Source organism: Heliangelus exortis, chromosome Z, assembly GCF_036169615.1.
Source record: "Heliangelus exortis chromosome Z, bHelExo1.hap1, whole genome shotgun sequence".
Classification (NCBI taxonomy): Eukaryota; Metazoa; Chordata; class Aves; order Apodiformes; family Trochilidae; genus Heliangelus; species Heliangelus exortis.
Window position 1 is genome coordinate 17067403 of NC_092454.1, and position 9017 is coordinate 17076419.

Below are 9017 nucleotides of genomic sequence, written 5' to 3' on the forward strand. Positions count from 1 at the left end.
CTCTTTCTTTCTCTAGAAATAAAGAGAAAAAAAAAAACAGTAAAAGTAAAAAAACCCTACCCTTTTGTTTGTTCTTGCATTGCAAAATTTTAAAGTAATTTATTATTTATTATCAGAGGACTTGCCACTTTCCATGTCAGTTGACTATTTTTTTTGTTTGCTGAAGTAAAAAGAAAAAAGAAAAAAAAGGAAAAAAAAGGGAAAAAAAAAAAAAAAAAGAAAAAATGTACCGTGGTCTTTGAATTATATGTCTAATTCTATGTGGTTTTCGTCTTTTTTTCTTAAATATTATGTGAAATAAAAGCGCCATATGTAGAATTACTATATCTTCAGGACTATTTCACTAAATAAGCGTTTGGAATAGAGAAAATAATAACAATAACAATAACAATAATAATAATAATAATAATAATAATAATAATAATAAGTAATGAACCAAGTTCCCTCTTTTAAATATTTACAAGTTAGCAGCTAAAATACCTGAAATAAAATATTGCATGCAAAGCAGATCGTTAGTGAATAAAAGGGGTGTGATATTTTATTGCAAGTATTAACGACCAGCTTGTAAATTTCCGTTTCAACAACTATATCAGGGCTAGTTGGATGCCTTAGCTTTCAATCGATAACGTTAGAAACTCTCTTGTTCCCACCCCCATATCCCTTGCTTTTAAACGTGGTATTACTCTAGGCATGATCTGACATAACGTTAAGACATCTAAAGAATTGGGAGCTCAGGCTTTTTGCCGAGTTCTATTATTTTTTAAAAAATAAAAGAAAGTGCTGTATACCAAAGCCTCGTTGTTGAGATTGTTGAAGTGACCTGAACTTTAAGAATAAGCTCCTGATAAAAGGGACTCTTTGCTTAACAAGTCAAGTATGACCATTATTTATCAGTGTCTGCTGTCAAAACGATTGAAAAATGCTGCAGGAGGAATTGGTTTTGGGGATATTGCTGTGAAATTGCACGAATGTTGTTCCTTACTTTCTGTCGACTTCCCTCTCTTCACTCCCTCCTTTCTTCCTTTTTTAATTTGCGGGGGGGAGGGTGGTGAAAGCTAGAAACGTGGGCGATTTCTTGGGGAAAAGGAGAAGAAAAAACCAAAACATAGGAAAGGGTTGTTTTTGCTCCAGTCCAAGTGCTCCCGGCCAGCACAAGACAAAGGCTCTCTTAAAAACAAAACCTTAACAACTGGAATATACAGAGATTTTTAGTTTGGTTGGTTTGCATGACAGTTATCCAAACCCCTAATGTTTTCTTAACTTTCTTTTTCCTCCCTCCTCACCATCTCAGCCCACTCTGAGCAAGCTCAGCTATTAGAGACAACCCATTTCGACAGTACAGAGAACATTAAAAAAATGTTTAAATTCTAATACAAGGATTTCAATCATCCTGATTACAAACTGGATTCATTTTGTATGCTTAAGTGTAATACATTTTTGAGTACTTGATAAATATTTAAATAAATATGAAATCTACCTTAATCTGTGTGATCAGTAACCCTTGTGTTTTCATACAGGAACAGAGGCTTGGTACGACGCTTCGGGGTGGAGCGAGGGGGTGGTGGAGAAGGGGAGGGAGGGGAGCGGGAAAAACGTCTGGCCCATGGTCTGAAGTGTAAGTTGTTGGAGTCGCTCTTAGAAGTCCGGGAGGGGGGTACAAGGAGTCGGGAGAGAGGGTCTCCGACTCGGGGTGAAGGGGTGTCTTTCAGTTGCTCAGAAAACCTGCCAGGTCAGGGACACGAGAGGGCCTTTGCTTTCGCCTTTCGCCGCCTGGCACCTAACGCCAGGGTAGGAAGCGCCACCGATCCGCGGGGAGAGGGGCAGGGTCACTCCGGAGAGAGGGTGACCCCGAGGGAGAGCGACCTGCGCACTGAGCGTTGCTGAGTACCCCCACCCCCAAGGCAGGAACTTTGAGTCGTCTCCGAGGGCCATGCAGGAGGGAAAAGCGAATTTTGGCTCCCCTCCCCTACGCTGCGTGGTGCCAGGGCTGCGATGCGCGGCTTCCTGAGGTCCGGGCGCGCCTTCCCAGCGGCCGGGGGTGCCGCCGAGATAAGCGTCTCGCCGGGCGGCAGGGGTTTGCGTTTGCGCTGCCAGCGGAGCGTCTTGCTCTTCGAAACACAACAGGGCTGCGTGTCTTCGGAAGGCTGCAGCCGCGCTCCTACTCCTCGGGAGGAGGTCCGCTCGGAATGTATCTGCATCTACACCTCGTGTGGGGCTCTGGCCTGCACCCTTACTTGAGCTTGAGCCCCCTCCCCTTCTTCCAGAGCCTGTGTAGGGGCTGTGGTTACTTCTGCGGCGCCTCGGAGATTTCAGCGTCTCCCCGTCCGCCGCCACCCCACCCCTTCACGCAGACCTGAGGCCCGGGGTCATCCCGCAGCATCCCTGTTCGAAACTTCAGTTAAACAAAAATGTTCTATTTCAAGATTATTTCTTTTGAGGGACAGAGGGGGTTCTATTACGGTCTTTGGTTCCCTTTTCTATTTCATATCTTGTGGCGTATTTCTTCCGTCCCCGAAAACTTTGAGTAACCATCACGGAGCAAATAGAGACCAACTACTGAGCCATCCCTGCTAGTGCCTTCAGGAGAACACCCTTCCTGATCTCGGGCAGCAGGATTCATGCAACCGAGAGGAAACATCCTCTTCATGAAATGCGTGTCCCCGTGGTGCTCTGTGCAGATTCCTGCTCTGGTTCCTCTTTCTTATACGGATGAGGACAGCAAATAGTGGTTTCAGGTCCGTCGGTTTTCTTCTTGCTGCAGGTCTGCTAAAGCCTGCTGTAATTTCTCTGAGAATTTTGTTTGCAAACACAGAGAGCAATATTCTAACTCTTCTCAATTCAGTCTTTGTAACAGGTTATTTAGCTCTCAGCATCTCCAGCCAACACAGCAGTGAGACGCAGAAGCTGTGGACGTGAATTCCAGCTTTGAGGTCAGCAGAACATCTCAGCAGTAAGTGCTTGACTATATACTTATGTATAAATGAACATTTCAACAAATGCACGTTGAATCAACAGAAAATAGGCAGTGGGAAAGGCTAGCTGTGCCAGCCCTCGACCTGCCTCAGCCCCAGCGTAGCTACGGTGCAGGAGTCGGACCGAGTTCAGGGTCCACGATGCCGGGCGGGTTTTGCGGGTACCAAGCCATGCTCGCCGCCTCTGCATGCCCTAAACGCCGGCAGCGTTTTGCGGTACGAGGTGCTGCTGATGGGCTCTTTGCGTGCTTCGGCGAACCTGTAAGTAGTTAATAAGAGGGCTGGAAAGAGATTCTGTTTACTGATTGTTCCTGATTGTTGTTTTCTTGATAACAGAGCAAGCCACTGAATGACTGTTTGAGCTCAGGCGCCACAAACATAAACTTAACAGCTCCCAGCGTGCCGGTCTTGCTGGAGGATCATTCCTCACCTCCTGGGACTTGTGAAGTGCAGGCGGAGAGAAGGCAGCTCCCAAAGAGGCAGGCACCTGGGGGCCTGGAGATGGGTGGGTGGAGGAAGTCTCTTCTGTATGACCGAACTTTTCATATTGCACGGTATTTGCTGTCATTAGCCAGAGCAAAGGGGTATAAAATTAATGAGTGTTATTCCTCGACCTTCCTGCCCGTGTCGGAGGTCGGGCGGGTTCTGTGCGCCACTCTTCATAGTATCCCAGGAGGGAGATGTGGCTTTTGTACCACGCTGCTGTTTCCCTTGATTTTCGTTGAATTTTCTTGCCGCGCCTAGAGGCCATCAAATAAATGTTTTGGGCTTGTCTGGGGTAGGAGCGAGAACGAGGCAGGAAGGGCGCGTAGTAGCGCCGCCGCTGCCGGCTGGCACTCTCTGCCGGGCCGAGTCTCCCGGGGTGGACAGTATGGAGACAGCAACCGGGCATGGATGTCCGCTGCAGCTGGATTAATTACCTGCAGCACCAGCTTTCTTCTGGGGTGGAGGGAGGAGGAAGGAAGGAGGAAGGCTGCAAAACATACTGTCTCTTTGCTGTATTTATTTTTTTTTCTTTTTGTTGTTGTTTTCTTTTCTCCTAGCAGGCAAAACAGTACGAAGTATGTGAGAGAGAGGGAGGGTGGAAAAACTTTCCAGAAATAAGTCACAAGGACCAAAACAGAGCTCGGTTCCTATCTCCGGGCCGACCTGGGGCGGCAATGGGAAGAGGAAAATAGGGTGTTACCGTGGCTTTTCTTTAGAAGGGCTGTTCAGGTCGGTAGATCTCCAAGGCTAATCCAAACAACCCGTTTGACTTGTGAGGTCCGGAGTCTAGACAGAGCTGGTGGCTCGGCGGCTCCTTATCTGGTTTTGGAATCAGCCAAAAGAGACTTTTCTTAATGTCCACAGCAGCACTGGGATCTGCCGGGGCCGGGGAGCCACCGCACCTCGCAGACAGGACAACAAATACACCCACCACCTGGAGGCTTTACAGCCCGCTTTGTTGTTCTTGGGCCGCCGCGGCTGCCGCCCTTGCTCCCCCCGCCCGCGGGCAGGGGTGACGGCCGGACTGCTCAGTAAAACATACACCCCAGCCGCTTGCTACCGCAGCTGCCCCTGTCGCCCCCCGGGTACCGAAGGGCCACCTTCACGGCAGGATATGGCAGTGGGCACTCGAGTACCGCTGGGGTTAGCAGCGCTGTTTCTCTCTCTCCCCCTGCCCCCACTTCCTCCCCCTAACGCCCCCCCCCGCTCTCCTTGCCACCCTCTACCCCCTTGCCCTTGTGTGTGGTTGTCGATACTGGTTGTTTTTTGGTTTTGTTTTGGATTTTTTTCCAGTTGAAGTTTTGGCAGAGAATGGGAAAAAATATCCGCACTTACTCTTGTTCACCGACACTAAAGAATGATCGAAGCAAATCAAATAAGAGAGAGGAAGTCACTTTAGATACAAGATCTTCTTTGGGGGCAGAAAATTGCCTTCCGTATTAGTCCCTTTGTGCTGGGTTTGTGGATACTGCAAGCTGTAAAGCTTGTTTAAGGCGGTTGGGATCAGTAAAAACATTTAACTCAATACCATGCAGCATTTTGGAAAGTTAGGAGGAAGAGTTATCTTTTGGTTGGATGTCACTCTTCCTATTTGTTCATCTGGTTTCTTCAGCTTTCAAACTCTCCTAGCACGTTGGACGCGTGGATGGTGGGTTTCCCGGGTTCTGGGCAGCGTCCACTATCTCTGTAGTTTCTCTGCTGTTACGCAAACCAGCTTGCTGTGAATCCACACAATTCCTCTCCATACTCTGTGTTGTTTCTCAGTGCGGTTGAGTTCAGGGCCATGATACCCCATTTTGGAAGCAAGCTGATTGCTGTAACTATGATGCACTAATACGCTGTTTACAGCGGATATTGTAATTGAGTCTGCTAATGTGGAATTATGGAATTTGCCAGCGGGTAGGATTCTTTCTCTGTGCAGTTTAGAAGGTTTGTGGGTAAGTGCTGTTTTCAATATTTAGTGGTTGTGAATTTTCTAGTGTACAGAGAAAATTATATTGCTAATTATATTATGAATTATTGTAATAATTTTCCATCCAACACATTTAAACCATTTTAAACTCCCAAGAACTCAGGGAATTCAGGATCAAGAGAGTAACATTTCCTAGAAAAGGAATCCTAACCATGATCCTGGTACTTTTTTTTTTTTTCCTCTTCTCATGGGTAAAACTTGGTGTTTATTTTTAACTGTCACAAATACAAGGTGTTGTTTGAAAAGTGTTGAACTTAGCAGGTATATAGAGATAATACTGACGTGTCACTGTGCATGATAAAGTAAAATATGGTGGGAATTAACTTGAAAAGTTTATGAAGGTTTTAACTACAGCCCATAAATTAACCTTTTTTTGCAAAGATATGATATGTTGAAGATCTTACAATACATAGGACACTTAAAAAAATATTCCAATATTTGGAGCCCAAACTTTTTTTCCTCAACTTGAAGATACGAACAGAGGCCCTAGTCCTCAAAGAGCTTACTGTAAGTAAGCTGAAATAATTAATACTTGACCACTCCACAAATTGCAGGAGCAAACATTTTATTTTACATGGGGCCTTCAGTGAAGGCAATGAAGGATTTGCTGCTAAACTCTAGTAAAGCAGGAATGTGTAGCTCTGAGGGCTCAAGTCCAATTCTCCCTGAAGTCAGCAGCAAAAAACCTGTAGACGTGGGTATAAAACCATTGCTGTGATTTTATGTGGAAAAAAGTAATTTCTTTTCCATCCATTTCAGTTTTTTCCATATTTGACCTTAAATGACTCCATCATTAACTATTATAAGATAAAACGCTTCCTAAGCTATTGGTGCATCAGTAAAAGTATCTTCCTAGGTAGGAAACAGGAACAAATATCTCATTTGAATGTACAGAATATTATGAAATAAAGCAGACACTTCCTGTCTCACTTACTTAGTAGCCTAAGGTAAATTTCATACATTGTGAATTCTGGGCTAGGAGACTACATACAAAATATTATATTTGACAGGCGAGAACTCTTAGCAAACCTTAACATAGTTAGCCCCACACCAGCTCTGATGTTCTAATTTACACATATTTCTCTCTCACAAAATGAACCAAGAAAGTTTTTTCTGTGTTTGGCCCTACCAGTGTAGCTCAAATCCAGACTTCTTGTAAAGCACGTAACTGCCCAATTGGCTGTTTCAGAACATTTCCAAAGTTCAGACCAGCACAGGATCTGACGTGTGCTAAAGATGCAGTTTCTTTTAGGGAATATGTATGATAAGTGCATCGGTACTTCAAAATGGATTACACTAGGGAAATGTGTTTGCAGTTTTAATTTGACTTAAGTCATTAATACAGAAAAAAAAAAGCCCAGAAGATGAAGAAAGGCAGAATCCACTTCTTAAAACTATCAAATAAAAGTTATTCTTTGACAGCTTGCCATTTTGCTTAGTGAATATTTTATTCATAAAAAGACATTTCTTTCTGAAATCATTAGGTCATTCAATCAGGGATTCATCTGAGGGTACTTCCAGCTCGTCTATGGTTGTGCAGTGCTGAATACAATGTGCTCCTCACTGGTCCTTAGAGTAATGGTGTAAACAGCATGCTCAATAATGATAAATAAAATAATGTGTTGATATTAGTAAAACTCTTCAGTAATAAATAGCTAATATAGATGTAAAACCTTGTGTCTTACATATGCTAAGTTGCCACAAAATCATTTTTCAATACTGCACTTACTCTTGTTTCTGTGGCAATTTTTTTGCTAACTTCCACAGAAGAATTTGGTCTCTTCATTCAGTAAGTGCCTCAAAGAAAAAGTGTGAATTGAGAATAAAATATAATATAATATAATATAAGTAGCAGCACTGCAATTACTGCAACAGGTTTAATGCTGCAAGGACTGAGTCTGGATGGAAAAACACGGAAAACTCAAAGTCCCATAGTGCATAATCGAATGTTTACTTGACTATTACAGTCACTAAACCAATATGTTCATTCTTTAGTGTTTCAGCTGTCTGCAATAAATTGGCAAGATAACTCTATGCTTTAGATTTCAGGAAGCATTTGTAGTTTTGGTATACATTTGAATAAACTGGTGGAACAAAGACAGTCATTAAAGCAGCTGTAGATCAAGGAGGGAATGAAAAAATGTAACTATTTAATGGTCAGCTAGGTATGGTGGGCTATCTGCTTCAATTCTTAATCATATCTTTTATTTAGGTGGTGTTAATTTGTGTTGCCTTTTAATTAATTATTGTTTTGTCTTTTTTATTATTATTTTATTAAATATTTTAAGATATTGTTTGGTAATAAAAGCCAGGGGAAGTATGAACTTTTGTGAATGTGGGGTGTAAAAGGAACAGATAATTAGTGCTTCCAGTTGAAGCACTAGTGAAACTCCCAAGGGCAGTAGAGTGGTAAAAGCAATTGTGAGGTCAATGTGAAAAAGGGAAGATGTGGGCAGTTCATGTTTATCTATGACATGACATGAAGACTGTGGCACCCTGACAATGCTCTCTGGTAGTGAAGCTCCTGTTTCATTTTGCAGCCCAGCCCAAGAGTTCTAGATTAAGAGCTAGTGTGTGTTTCAGAGATAGGCAGAGGTAGCAGAGCTTCTCTGGGAAAAGACAGTATATCACATTTTTGGCAGAGGCTGAAGAGTCCTTGGTGGGAATTGTTAGACAGGTACTCTCTTCCTGGAAGGGATGCTGAAAAAAGTTGTGGCAGAATAAGTCCAAAAGAATAGAAATGCCTCAGCCTCCGTTCTTCACAGGAAGAGGCACTGGACACAGAGAAAGATTATCTCCTGATGGATAGAGTTCAGGCATCTCTGATGAACTGCCTCATGCCTTTGTTATAGCTGAAGTATTAGTAGCTGGTTTGTGCAGGAGAGACTTGGAGTTTTGTTTCAGGCAAGACTTTCTCCCTCTCTATGAAAGCCTCTCCAGAGCAGTTGCAGGGAGATGGGGCTGGGAGCTGAAACCTCTCTGCTCTCAGAAGCCCAGCTGCCTGCCCTTGCCTTAAAGCATCACTGCTCTTCCTCCCACTGCACTGCTCAGGCCATGACCTGGAAGTCTCCAGATGTGGGAGAGTGCAGCCCTTGCCATCTTCTAGCCCCGAGTTCCCACACTCCTCGGCCCTGGCCATGGCACAGGCTCTTCTTTCTCTGGTGGTGCAGGCCCAGGAAAATGAAGGATGCTGTGGCCAGCTTGGGCAAGGCTTCACCTTAGCTCACTCCATTTCCTTAGCCAACACAGGATCTATGGGTATGCTTCATGATGGTATGCGGGCCTCTCTCTGTCCAAAGAGCTGGGATGTGAGACTCAGCACATGGCAAACACTGTGTAGAACCTCTCACAGCAATGGTCTAGCATGCTCCTGCAGGCCACCCAGCCAAGCAAAAGCACTGAAGCCCAAAACTGGGATCCTCAAAGCTTTCCTCAACTGATGGTCAGTCCCAAGGGCTTCTGACCTCTGTGAGGAGGTGCAGGCCAGGGCTATAATGTGTCTCTCTGAGTGCTACCTGGAGAGGAGCTGCACCTTTGTGCCAGTGCTGTGCTCAGCACCATGGCCAAAACTTGGGAGGTAGCAAGGA

The 9017-nt window shown here is 44.4% G+C and overlaps 1 long non-coding RNA gene across 1 annotated transcript; it reads left to right on the forward strand.

The window, feature by feature from the left end:
- The first annotated feature begins 3924 nt into the window (after positions 1–3924).
- Positions 3925–7754, forward strand: LOC139789986 (uncharacterized). Its single transcript, XR_011723329.1, has 2 exons — positions 3925–4187; positions 4326–7754. It is a non-coding gene; the product is annotated as an uncharacterized lncRNA (long non-coding RNA).
- The last annotated feature ends 1263 nt before the right edge of the window (positions 7755–9017 follow it).